The following is a 14,605-nucleotide window of genomic DNA, read 5'->3' on the forward strand; positions in this document are numbered from 1 at the left end:
ATGTTGTGCTCAGCATGTGTACTCAGTTGTGTCTGACTCTTTGCAACCCTGTGGACTCTAGCCCACCACAGTCCTCTGTTCATGGAATTTTCCAGGCAAGAATACTGGAGTAGGTTGCCATTTCCAACTCCAGGGGATCTTTCCAACCCAGAGATTGAACCTAGTTCTGCTGTGTCTCCTGCATTGGCGGGCAGATTCTATACCACTGTACCACTAAGCCCCCATAAAATAAACGTGTTTTGGTCCCATTTCCTTTTTCATTTTATCCAAAATATGTTATTAGGATGGTTTTCTACTTATGTGATTCAGGGTACTTTCAGTGTCTTTTACCTTAGCTAGTCATAAAATGGTCCTCTCTGGAGCTGCCCAGGGCACAGTGAGTGGCCACAGCTCCCTACTTCCAGAATACCCATGACAACATGGAGAAACCAACAAACCAGAGTATTCAGCTGGCTCTTTCAGGTACCCTCAAAAATAGTACCAGCTTTAAACTCTGGTATTCCTAGGACATCTGATACTTGGGTTGAGATCAAAACAAGCCAGTAACCAGGGATAAGCTTTCTGAGCCCCTTACATGAGCCAGGGAGTTAGGCACAAGCTGGTGAGATACAATGAGGTATAATTTACCCACATTAGAAGGAAACATTGATTTAGGCCCAGGTTAAAAAGTAAAGGGATTTCTCAGAGAGTGTCTTAGCTCAGTCAGCTACAGTCAAAAATATCATAGACTGTATGGCTTTATAAACAACAGAAATTTAGTTCTGGAGGCTAGAAATCCAAATTGGATGCCAGCATGGTCAGGTTCTGGTGAGATTCTTTTTTGTGTTTCAGACTCCCAGCTTCTCCTCATATTCTCAGAGAGCAGAGAGGGGAAGCATGTTCTCTCTCATCACACATATAAAGGCACTAATTCCATTCATAAGGTCTCTACCCTCAGAATCCCATGTAATCCCAATACCTGTCAAAGACTTCACTTCCTAATAATATCATTGGGGGTGTGGATAGAGTTCCAATATATGAATCTGGGAAGCGGAGATACACAAATGCTCGGTCCATAGAGGGAATGTTCCCTCAATTACACATAATTCAATATGAAAGTTAAAATGCTTCTGATGAACTTCACCTTATTAGTTACTTAAGTTCTTTCAGGGAAAAGGAAAATCTCAGGAATTAAATTATCCATTTCAGGAAAAGAATGTAGTATTCCTTTGGGTTTCAGTAGATTTCTGTTTGCCCTCTGCACTTCAGTTTTAAAACATGGCCAGATATCATTCTTAGCAACTTCAATCGTATGAAATTGCCCATCATCTGCTCCAAGTTTAAATGCTCTTACATGTCAGCATAGACAGAACTTTTTATCAATAGAAGTTTTCCTTTCTTTTTTAAAATGCATTTGCACCTCTAGGACAGAATCTCTAACATATTCTATGAATCCCATAGAAATTAAAATACGATGTGGCCATTACCAAAATCTAGAGAAAGAAAATAACATTTCACAAAATTTCAACCATTTGACGATGATATATATTTTCAGATTTAAAAAAAATTGTATCTGTGAATTCTAATAGTTTCCAAATTACCCTTTGATGACAGACTTCAGAGACTGAATCAATTGGGTTTTAGTAGGAGTAGGTACTGAGATGCTGTGTTAACAGAAACAGTAAAGTGGTCCCTTCTTTTAACAACATCCTCTCCTTTTAACTTAGTGCCAAATAAACACAACTCCTGGAATGAAGATTTAATAGGGGAAAAAAAAGGGAAAATTTCTCAACAAATAATAGCAGCAGCACTTAAAGCACATGAGGAATTAAGATACATCTCTGCCACCAGATTAGTAATGAATAAATAGGGTCTACTAATTTTTACTGTGCTTGCAGTAAAACAGACCACACAGGCCTCCTCTTCTGGAATCTGTAAGTAGTGCTTTAAAATCCTTACATGACTTCAGCACCTGTAATGACTTAGGATGTTCAGGGATGTCTAAAGGAAAAGGTACTCAGCATTTTCTTACACACACACACACACACACACACACACACACACAGTTAAAAAAATAATTTCCTGACTGTTAGCTACTGTGACTCAGAGAACAACTTTAGGCCCAAACATTAGGGGCATTATTTTCTACTCACCTATTATCTATATTGGCCCCCCTATTTTTTTTAATGTGACTCATCAATTACCCAAGTATAAACTCATCCTCCAGCCCTATGATTGATATAAATGTTCCCCATCCATGATAACATAATTGACAGTACTAGCTCCTTTCATCTATGATTCTACATAGGTTTTTGACTGGTACTAAGATCCCACATCACTTTAATTTTTCATATTGAATTCATTTCAAGAGCCGTACCCCGGGAACCCCTCACATGACATCTCATTTTCAGGATAATCTATAAACATTTTGACAGTCTGTAAGCCAACCTGATAGCAGGCTATGTTTATAGAGACCCCAAGGACCTGCTGCTGCTGAAGGAAGAATCGCTCTCACTGTGTTGCTGCCCCCATATTTGTGACAGTTCCTGCTAATGGTGACTGATGCTGGCACAGAGCTAACTCAGAGATAGCAGAAATCGCTCAGGTGGAAGCTTCAATAGTTGTATCCCCATTAGTTGTCTGAGAGCAAGGCAGGGCTCAGAATGTTTATAGAGAGGCAGAGACATTCCACATTCCTCCTTTCTAATCCCCAAATTCCCATGTCATTGTACTACCCGGATGCACCCTTAGTTAGGGCAGAAATTTGACAGTAAAAAAATTTCAGGAAAGCCCCATGGATTCTGTGCATTTGCCATGTTTTATTTCTTACAGCTCAATTCTAAACCTGCTAGTTTTAAAAACAGGCCTGTCTTTAAAGATTAAGACTTTGATCTAGAACCTATGCTGTGGGAAACCTCACTGAGAGCACTTGGAAGTGTGGGTATAGGACATTTTCAAGTGGGCATGAAACAGTTAAATAGTAAAAGCCTGTCAAGGGAGCCAGTGAACAGCTTTTAACCAAAGGCTGCTGATGTCATGGGGGGTCGTTGATAGCAAAACACAGGAAGTAACAATAAAGTAAATGACTTCTGAGTAGTGGGGGAGACTTTTTTTTAAATAGTGCTCAGCCTGAAGTTTGTTCTATTTCCCACTCTTACATCCAAGAGAATTTTCAAAACTTTTCCATTACTATTGCAAAGAAAACACGTTTATTTCCAGTCAGCTATAGTATAACTAAATAAATACCAAATGAGCCGCTAATCATATGTCCAGGATTTACATGAATCCATATAGTAGGAGATGGGCTTCCCTTGTGGCTCAGCTGGTAAAGAATCCTCCTGCAATGCGGAAAACCTGGGTTTAATCTCTGGTTTGGGAAGAGCCTCCGGAGAAGGGAAAGGCTACCCACTCCAGTATTCTGGCCTGGAGAACTCCATGGGCTGTATAGTCCATGGCGTTGCAAAGAGCCAGACACAACTGAATGACTTTCACTTTCACTATACAGTAGGAGATAGGAAGCAAACAGCTAAAGCCATACAAATCAGTAGATGAGGAGTTTGCACATCAAATGCTAAAGTTTGTTGTAGAGGAGCTAAGAATTCTCCATAATTCATGTATCATTTCTGACACAAATAAGTGGCTATGTCTATATGGGCCACTGTAATATGGAATGCATTAACATGGGGCACGGATCAATGTGACACCAGGTGATAACAGAAAAAACAACAAGTGACCAGACTTGAACCAGGGCAGTTTGGTGTTTTTCAGGAGTACAGACCACTTCTCATGCATATTATCCTTAGATTTGGGTTTATCTGATGTTTCCTCGTGATCAAAATCAGATTATGCATTTTTGGCAAGATATCAAAGTCCACAGTAACAATAAGTCATTTTCTTCTCAGGGTATCACAACAGGAGACTCATGCCCCCTGATTAAGACAGTTAAGGCTAGGTTTACTCCACTGATGTATTAAGAGGCTCCCTGACTTCCTCCACTCATTTTCAGTTCAATAGCAACTCCATTGCATTGTCAAAGGCACAAAGGATATTTATAAATATTGGGTTAGCCAAAAAGTTTGTTCAGGTTTTTCCATAAGACACTACGGAAGATCCCAGAGAACTTTTTGGCCAAACCAATGCTCCTCTTATATCCAAACAGGAAATAAGTTGAAATCATCCTTTATACTTTGATTGAAAATCATCCATACTATATACTCTTTTACCTGTACATTGTCATTTAAATTTTTAAATTTGTAGTAGAGAATTGAAAAACTGTCTGATGGCAAGGAAATTTCTGGCATCCAAAACCAAAAGAGATCTTAAAAGGGGAGGAAGTCTTTTCCTTTCTCAAAGTCTTATTAAATGTCTGGCCAACTCTAATTTAAACATAATATTTTAGTAATCTAAATATCAGGCTTTCCATGAGAAAGAACAGTGGTATTATTACCATCTCACTAGTCCATTCCTGAATCCAGTCTTTCCTTTTTTTCTTATTTCTGTCCTGACATCTTGCTTTTCTTTTTTATCCTTATAGTCCCTTAATTTCTTCTCTCTGTGGATAATCATTTAATCTACCTTTTGTCCTCCTGTGAACAAAGCCCTGATGATTAGAGGCCAGAAAGCACAGATATTTCTCAAAAATCAGAGCCCTCTCTTTCTCTTTGTAGCACTGCTCTTGACCTGGACATCTCTCTCCTTAGGAACTAGGTGATTAGAAACACATACATACACACTGAAAATTCATCCTTTCATTATTCACTTATATTACTGTAGTTGAACTGATAAGTGATTTTCTGTTGTAATTTAAAGGACTCTGGTATAGCAGTCTCAAAGAAGACTACCAGAGAATCAGCTGAAAATCTCTTCATTTCTTGTCACTGGACGAAGCCTATTCACTCTCACCGACTTCCCTTTACTCAGCCAACTATGTGCAGTTTGTAATATTCCAGAGAACTTGCTGTGGAAAGTTAAATGAAACACAACATAAACTGTAAAAACCTAAATAAATAAAAACTACTACTTTCATTATACTTTTCCACAAAAAGCTTTCCTTTGAATTTGTTTAAGTCACCAATCTAACACATGTGTTACGCAATTGTTTTGAGGATACCAGTTAGAAGAAAAAGACAGTCTCTCAACTGGAATGGTAAAACTTCAAGACAGAAAAGAAATGAGATTTCCCCTACATATATCCTGAGAGTCCTATATCTGAAAATGAAGACTTGGTTGTGAAGATTCAGTGATCTAGTCAAAGAAGAGGAAGAAGGAAAAGAAGATCATTTGGTACTTCCATATTTATGTCTATCTGAGATGAGGAAATAAAGAGCAAGAGAGGAAAAGAGAAAGAGGGAGATTGAAAGAGAGAAAGAGTGAAGATCTAGGCTTCACTTATCAAAAGAAAGAAAAGAGAAGAAGGAAAAGGAAGAATACCATGAAACAGAATATCCCTGAATCTGGCAGGTCTGACTAAACACTCTGAGGATTTCTCACTGGTGGACCTGATTCTAATGCTACTTCTATAGGATGCCTGATGACCAGTGTCTACTGATGAAGGTTAACTGTTAAATTGCTTTTTCTTCCCTAAACAAAGAGGCAAATGCATTGCCTGTGCTGTGCTTTCCTTAATACCACTCTTGTGCGGGTATTCTCTCAGCAAGCAAGGGAAATGGCCTGTGGATATTGAATACAAAGAGACAGTAGGTTCCAAACACAGCCTCCAAAAGACAAGACCATCCCTGCACCCTGCATGGGATGGAATGAAACTGTGTTTTGTCCAAAATTAAAAAGCCTGACCTGCGGGTCCTCAAAACAGAAAAAGATTTCCTATGAAGGTGACATCTGGACTCCCTCCTTGCTTCTACTACTACTGCTGTTTTTACCACCATTTTCTATATTCCCATTTCTTTGCTGCAACTGTCAAAAGTTAAGTATGAAAGTATTTTATGCAGCCCTCTTATACTAAATTCAGGTGAAGAGGGAAGTTTATGATTTCTCCAGTGGATGTATTTTAAAAGGGTTTAAAGGCTCCACCATTTCTTCCAGAAATTTTAATAAGCATATAGAAATAGCCAGCTGGCTAATCCTGGGAATATCCCTTCTCCCTGTTCATTTTATAGAAAGATCCTGTGGTCAGGAAATATAAAGCTTTCAACACATTGACCACAGCTAGGATTATAGCCTCATATGGTAGACCTTTTTCCCACTGTCTTTTTCTGGGTGTTGGCAATATCCAGCCATTCTTTCATGGGTGTCGAAGCCACCTTCACCCTTCACTCACCAGGGAGAACTTCAAGATTGACTGCACTAATGAGGGAGTCTGGAATTGAGACATTGCATGTAAATCCATCAGTGTGATTAAACTTAGCATGCACACTGTGTATGCTCGGTATTTTCAAAGAGCCTGGCTATTAAATGGCTTCATATTTTTATACCTTTTGGCACCCTCATAAAAGGACTTAGGGAAACAGAATTTTTCCTCCACTGCCACAGATGGACTAAGGCAAATCTATGCTAAGAAGCTATAAAATAATTTGAAACGTCTCAGGTTCATTGGTAAATCAAGTTGGTAGCTCTGCCGAATATTTTTACATGCATAAAAATATATATATTAATAAAGTTATAAGTGTATATAAAAGCAGATATGTGGTGCAAAACTTGTTAAGTTGCAAGTAAAGTAAAACCTCATTAATTCAGATTCACTTAAATCAGAATTTCTGGCCTGACAAAGGTCTGGCTGAGCAGAAGTTTTCTTTACCATATCAATAGAGAAAAGATGTGCTGAACAAACGGCCAGTGTAAACTACAGATTACAGGGAGAGTACATAAAGTGTATAAGAGAATACACTCTCTTTAGTGCTCTTGAGCACTTGAGGATACCCATTTGTATACCCATTTGTATACAAATAATTGATAGTATAGTTATAAAGCTATCTTATGCATTAATCAGTACTCTAAGAATTTCTAAAATGATTCTTTAATTATTGCAGGTCCACTTCTTCTGTATACTTGAAAGAGGTAAAGCTGCATCCTTTTAAAATATTCTATAGTTCAAACCTCTCACAAATATATGCAGCTCTTTGTTCAGTCGATATAAATTAGCCTGTGTTGAAATATATATCATGCTGTTATACATTAATATGCTAGCCTTGTTGTTTTTGCATTTCAAGAACTATAACAAAACAGTATTTGCATATTTCTGTGGTTCCTGCATATACATCATCACATTAAGTATGGCAGTATGGAATAATGGAAAGAGCATGGATCTTATCTGTTCTCTGGTTACCTGTAAGGAGAGCTTCAGTCTCAATCTGAGCCTAGGTTTCTCACCTGGTAGAATCAAAAGAAGTGCCTTTGCATCCATTTTACATCTCAGATTTATTGCAAGAATCAAACTAAATGATGTTACTTCAGTCAATGAAAATACTTCAGAAGGTAATATGCAAATGTTATAACTATTTTAGCTATATAAACGATACTTTGATTTAGAAGGAAATGTTGATGAGGCGTACCATATGAAGATATCCAGATATAAACTTCAAATTCATTATTACCTGAAAAATAGACTATGTCCTAGCTTGAGGTGAAGCCAGAGTAAAGGAAATTGGAAAAATCTATAAATCCATGGGCTTTGCTGGTGGCTCAGCTGGTAAAGAGTCTGCCTGCCAAAGCGGGAGATGAAAGAGACTCTGGTTTGATCCCTGGGTCAGGAAGATCCCCTAGAGAAGGAAAAGACAACCCACTCCAGTATTCTTGCCTGGAAAATTTCACGCACAGAGGTGTCTGGTAGGCTACAGGCCATGGGGTCGCAGAGCTGGACAGAATCGAGCATGTGCATGCAGGCACAAACACTTCGTTCTATTTACCATCTTGCTCGCTGGCTCACCATCTAGAGTGCATCAACAGGGATTGAAACCACAAGCTATTTTAGCAAAGCATCATCTTTCTCCATCATGAGCTTCAATCACCTTCACACTGAGTTACGTTAACTTATTGGCTCACAGGTAAAGAATCCTCCAGATAATGCAGGAGGTGTAGGTTCAGTCCCTGGATCAGGAAGATCCCCTGGAGAAGGAAATGACTACCCAATCCAGTATTCTTGCTTGGAGAATCCTATGGATAGAGGAGCCTGGCAGGCTACAGTCCATGGGGTCACAAAAGAGTCGGACACAGCCTCACAACTAAATAACAACAGAAACACTCACTCTTATTTAAAGTAAGTGAGCAACCTGGTCTACCACGTTAGGAGGGGAAAACTATGGAGTTCTTTATCTGATGATCCTGACCCTCCAATCTCAACTACTAAGTTAGAGAAACAAATTTCACCCTCTTTTTGAAACTAATACAAAAAATTGTGATGCCAGAAGAGTATCTATTCTAAGGGATCTACTTTTAAAATACTGTACTTCAGTCCTAAGGGATCAGAATTTGTTAAGGCCTCTTCTTCAAAACTACTGAAAGATATGTAGAAAAACAATTTGATGCTATTATCTAAACTAAAAACCAAAGTCCTAAGAACTTCTATAGAGGAAAGGGCACTTTGGAACTAAAGTTCTAATGGCAGTTCTGCCAGGAGCTACATGCATGAAACTGAACAAGTCATTCTCTAAGCATATGTAAAATGAAGTGGTCAGGCTGATGACGTTAAAAGAAACGTTAACATGTTAACATTCTGTCTTTCTTTAAGTTCAACATATTAGCAATAGTTTCCAAATGCATCCAAGTCAGGCAAGAGAATATCCTGATGTAAGAAAAGGCCAGGTCTCCCCTAGTGCTTTCAACCTTTGTTTAAAGATTTTGACATTAAAAATCATTTGAGGTTTTATCTCACCACCCCATTTGCACAGGTTCTTTTATGTGGACAGGTTTATACTTAAGTGGACAGGTTTTTCACTTAAGTATCTTAATACCAAGGCAGTTCTACCCTGACCAAGTTCTGAAAAATCCTGGAGATGATATCTATATTACTTTTATGAGCATAAGCAGCCCATATGGACTTCATTGGTCCTTAGAAACTGCTTCCTACACAGCAATTGTTCATCTAAATGAAAGAGTCACAGCTCATGTGCTTTATTTCCCTATGGAAAGTAGTCTATTCAGGCAGTAGAAGGCAACATACAAGAAGTACTGTTAACATTACTGTTTTCTGTCTCATCATACTTACTCAGGGACTATAATGCAGTGAATAAAAAAGATGCATGAATAGAGTGACAGGATGGGTCAGTTCTGAAGACAGTCATATGCTCCAATAAAAATTTAAAAAAATTTTAAAAAGACAGTCATACTTTCAGACCCACCACCAACAAATTCAACAAGTATATTCAATACAACTGTTCATTTAAAAGTCTCACAGAGCTAGAAAAAATTCATGACCTCCCTTGCCTGTGTAAACTCAAAAAAGGTGTTTCTGGGGAACATAAACTTTCCCTTCACATCCATATATTTCATAGACCTTTCTCTCACATTAATGAGGTTTTAGATATTACGTACAGGATCTCTAAAACCCTTCCTATATGTACTTTTGTGGCCAGATGCTTGTAGAGCCAAAATCTTGTGAAGAAACCAACTGGACAGAAAGGAAACTCAACATGCATTTGATCAGCATCATGAATTATCTTATTAAACCAACCCAGGGTATGAATGATGGCAGGTCCAAAGAAGAATTAAAATCACCCACCTCTTCCCTATAGCTGAGAAGGGCCACAAAGGACCTAACTGATTATGAGGTTAGAAATTATGTTTTCAAGTTCCCATCTGGAGGCATGTTTGTTTCTTGCTGTGTGAGTTTGCTCCTGAGTTCTTCAATGGTCTGTTTTAAAAGGGTGAGACTGACTGAAACAAATGCCTCTGTCTTCAGGACTTAAAAAAAAAAAAAAAAAATCATTGAAAACAATGTAGGGATATAAATGTCTGAGCCCACAGCCAAGATAAAAAATGCAAAGTCTGGGCCACCTTGCCTTTAATTTTCTAACTGCTGTTTTGTAAGGCTGTGTCATGCTTCTCAGTTCAAACACGCTTTGGCTCTTTATTATTCATGGACCTTTTTCCCAGTCAGTGGTGTTGAATAATAAAACAGCCCAGGATCAAATGGGCCAATTCTCCACGCCTGACACCAACTGCTACTGTTCGCTGGGCTCTGCCAAGCGTTGCCTCTGATAATGAGTGGGATTTGGTTAAACAGTAAATTAATGAATAATGAAATATCCAGGTTGATCAGTTAGAGAGCACGCTTGCTTTGCCCTGGGCTAAACGCTTGGGGCAGAAATTACTCTCAAACGGCACTTGCCTGGCTGCTGGTCTGGATAACTATTTTACAGCCTATTGCTTGACAGAATGCTGGGGAGGGGGAACCAGTGGGGGAGAGGAAAGGAAGAAGGACAGAGTTATTAAGAGCAAAAAAAGGGGGAGAGAGAGAGGAAGAATAACCTAGTTATCACCTTGTAGGTTTCTAAACTGCATGTGTGAGAACAAAGTCACAAATATGATCTGGAGAAGCCTGAGTTCCAAAATTCCCAACACATGTTTAACATCAAGGAGAAGTGATGAATGAAAACAGTCTTCTGTGTGTGCCTGTGCACATATGAGATTAAATGCAGAATAATTCCACTGAAGATGCACGATCCTGTGTACATGTTAAGAGTGAGGACATGCAGAGGAGGCGTTCAGTGTCTACTTGACAAAAAAAAACCTCTACCCTTATTTTAAGGTTTCATGCTCTGATTCTTAGACGTACCCCCTTGAACGAATTTTAGAATATTAAAAATAGGGCTTTTCCAAAGAACTCCCTTAGGAAAAAAGTTTCACTTCAACTGAGCTTTCATATCCGTGTGTGTGTGTGTGTGTGTGTGTGTGTGTGTGTGTGTAGTTTATCACTTTTCAACTTTAACTTCACCCAAGAGTCTTAAATTGTAATGTTTTATGCATGCATGAGTAATAGGTTTTTCTCATTCAAAATCAGCTATTTGTCCTTTATAAGGAACAAACTTTGGATCACGAAAAACCCACAGTAGAGTGCCACGAGGATACCATGGACTAAGAAAATGTGTGATTTCACTAGACATTTGTTCTGGAGATAACTTTCTCTAATTGGTCATCTCTGGAATATCTTATTCTTTCAGAACTTGAGCCCCTTTCAAATGGCCTCAAGATGGGTGGGCTTTGAAGTTTTACACAGTAGAAGCTGAAATACTTTTCAACAAGCTGATTAACATGTGGTGGGTGTTGGTGTTTTGTCAAGTTGTTTGGGTTGGGCTTTGATTTAGTTTGTTTTTAGGCGCAAGAGAGAGAAGGGCCTTCACAAGAGTAGGGGGGAAGTGAGGACGTGTTCAGGAACCTCATTAACCGTTGTGAGTGCTGGAAGCAAACTCAGAGCAAGGCTAGGGAGAGAGAGGTGGACATTGTCTTCTTCTGGTGCATAGGTGACAAATGATGGGACTGTAAGAAAAGACTGCCTCATCAAGAAAGGAGCAGTATGAAGTACCTGTAGCTTCAGTGTACATCATCACTACACTCAACTCCTCAGGACCTGCAAAGCAGCAAGGCCAAGTGACCGCTGCTTCCCTAATTTCATCCCTAGAGCAGTATCATGATCAAAGTTTCTACCTCTCTACGCCAACACCCAAACCCCTCTCCCTCAAGAAAAAATAAAATGCTCTAATTGTCTTTATTACTTTCAGACACTGGCCACCAAACACAGATGTTCACTATTGAGAATTAAAGGAAGGGCAAAGGTCACAGGGACTCAGATCAACTTGATCTCTCTTTGGATTATTTGACCCCATTGTCTGAAATGGCCCTTATCTTTGAAGAAGAAAAGAATATTTAGATTGCACATAAAAGCAAATGAAATCATTCAGTGGGTCTATTTTGTTGATACGGCTCCCGCCTGTGCTCGCCTCTCTTCCTAAAAACAGCAAAAGGGAAAATGTGTGAAAACAACCCAAGCCAGAGTCAACTGTGCTTCTGCCTCAAATCTTGGTAGTTTCCTATCTTTAGGAATCTCTGGCCAAAAGAAGTCTCTTAAAAGTCCCTAAAACCTAAAAAACAAAAGCTAACAAAAACCGCCAAAAAAAAAAAAACTTTTCTGGGTTCCCTTAACTCATGGGAATCCTGTGCAAAAGAAAATTCACATTGGTAAATGCTTTTTCGTTGTGACTGTTTTTGTAGTCCTACTATTAGGGGAATTTCCATATTGTGATATTGTGTGTATGCAGCAGTAGGGTATGGGTGTGTGTGTGTAACTACAACCCTCCCCCTACCAGGTCTCACATGTCGTTTCTAGTAGAATTATTTATCAATAAAGATAATGTATACAGAAAATTCAAACTGGTCCAAGATTGATACTTGGTTCTCAAAATTAGCACTATCACCTTTTGACACAGGGGTGGTAAAGAGGAGTTGGCTAGTGGAGCACAAGATTTGGTTTTACACTTGTTTTCTTCACATTGACTGGCATTTTCTCAGTCATTCTGTTCAACCTCTCTCCTCTCCAGCCCAACCCTACATGGGTGGTCAGTTTAGCAGTAAAATCCACTGCTGTGTAGAAGCTATCTAGAATCCTATTTCTTTCGACTCTCAGATTATAGTCGCACTCCCTTTGCCCACCTGAACAGCCAGCTCACCAGGTTTTTCCAAGCTGCCTGGCCTCAACTGGCACTTCTGGACGCCAGGTTCTAGCATTCAGGACCTGGTGGTTCACACGGGGAGTGCCAGAACTCATTGGGTTGACTGGATCCGATCCTCCACCTCATTCTATGTAGTGTCTGATTTGGGTCCGAGTTTTCCCCCCAAAGTCTTGCAGGCACTCCTTCCACACCCCCGTACCCCACTGCTCATGTGCCGGCTGCTTCTCTCCAGTCATTTGATAAAAGTCTGCACAGGAAGGGACATGTGACTGTTACAGAGGGTAGACTCTGACCTCCCCAGAATGTTCTACGCATACACGCCATGGTCGTACCCTCCTTCCAGTAAAACTTGTGGGCTAATGACATTTGACAGCCACATCCTTTAAACGTTTGCAACAGGCACGTTTCCGACGTTAACTGGTGGTCCAGTCACAGATGACTGCCAAGCCTGCCCTCCGTGTGGCCCGAGCAAGTCACTCTTTGCCAAGTCCATTGGCTATTATGAGGCTTTTTAAAAATTTTAAAGAAGCATCTTTATGCAGAGGCCTCTCCTGGCAGCAAGTGTGACCCCGATTTGGGTCTTGACGCCTCTCTCTCGAGTCAGCTCCAGAAGGCAGCAGCCCTTCTGAGAGAAGAGAAAAAGCGAAAAGCAGCACGGTGGGTAGGAACAAATAGGTTCCGAACAAGAAGGTCAGAAATCGCAACCTGATCTTGCTAGTTTGGAACCAGCCTAAAATGTGTTGAACTTGTGTGACAAAACGGCCCCCTCAATCTCAGCATAAATAGTCTGAAAAAAGAAAAAAGGGTTGCCAACACTGCGGCAATTCGCGAACTTGACCCCAAGGGCGCGCAGCAGAAAGCCTGACGGTCAGACTGCGCCCTGGGCAGTAGTTGGGCCACGAGATACGCGCGCTGGGGGGGAGGGCCGCAGCGCGTGCGTGCGTGCGCGTGCGTAGGCGTCCGCGCGTGCGTGCTCGTTGACGCTCGGCCCTGGCACTGGTAGAGCGTGCCTAGACGCGGGCCGCGGCGCCGCGTGCTTGCGCTCAACTTGGGCAGCGGCGGCGCACGCGCGGTACGTGCACACGCTGACTGGGCCCCGGGTGTGAATATCGGAGCGGGGGCGCCCAGTTTCCGCACTGGTGTCTGCGGCTGTGTCCTGGAAATGTGGGATAAAGGCAGTGGGAGAGCGCCGGCCTGTGACCTGGGGGAGGGGCACGGAGGGACCCGAGCCAAGAAAGTGGACCTGGGGAGGCGATTGACTGACCTCCTCTTCTGGAAGCGCTGAGATTATTTATGAGGCCTGATTTAAAAGTAGTGGCTGCCAGGGAAGTGAAAAAGGAGCTCACCCCAAGCTATAAGAGAAGTTATAGTCGCGAGAATGTTGTTTATGACAGTATAAATCAATGTGGAGCTTGTGATGGGAAATACGGAGAACGTGAGTTTGGGATAGACTCAAGGAAACAAAGTCAAGAAGGAAAAATGAGTTTTCTCCCTCCGTGTTCTGCCCCCGCGCAATTCCTTTCCAAGGAGCCCAGGATTCCTGCCGGGAAGCCGGGGCGGGGAGATCCCACTCCATGGCGAAGTGTCTTCCCCAGCTGAAACGAGGCTCGTTGGAGGACGAGAGAATACATGTAAATAACGTAAAAGATTTATAGGAAGGCGTTCAATTTTATAGGACTGTATTTATAGAGCCAGCTCTGGCTCACTTATAAATAGATTAATGGGAAGCTAAAATTAATGGACTTGTGAGCCGCACGTTTAATTTCTGAGGCTTCGACGTGACAGGTAACCGCCTTCGAAGTCCAGGCGTGGAAGGCAGCCTTCGTTGGGAGTCATAAGCGCCCCCAAGAAGATTACACGTCCCATCCGTGGTGGCTTTAAGCGCTGGTGCCTGCGGTCCCTGTGGAAGGACCCCCATGGGACTTTTTTGCAAATGAAGAAAAAGAACGTGGCCGCATTAAAAAAAAAAAAAAAAGTAATAATCGGTTCTTCTTCCTCCTAGCATT

This window comes from Oryx dammah, unplaced genomic scaffold (assembly GCF_014754425.2).
Source record: "Oryx dammah isolate SB20612 unplaced genomic scaffold, SCBI_Odam_1.1 HiC_scaffold_11, whole genome shotgun sequence".
In the NCBI taxonomy this organism is placed as follows: Eukaryota; Metazoa; Chordata; class Mammalia; order Artiodactyla; family Bovidae; genus Oryx; species Oryx dammah.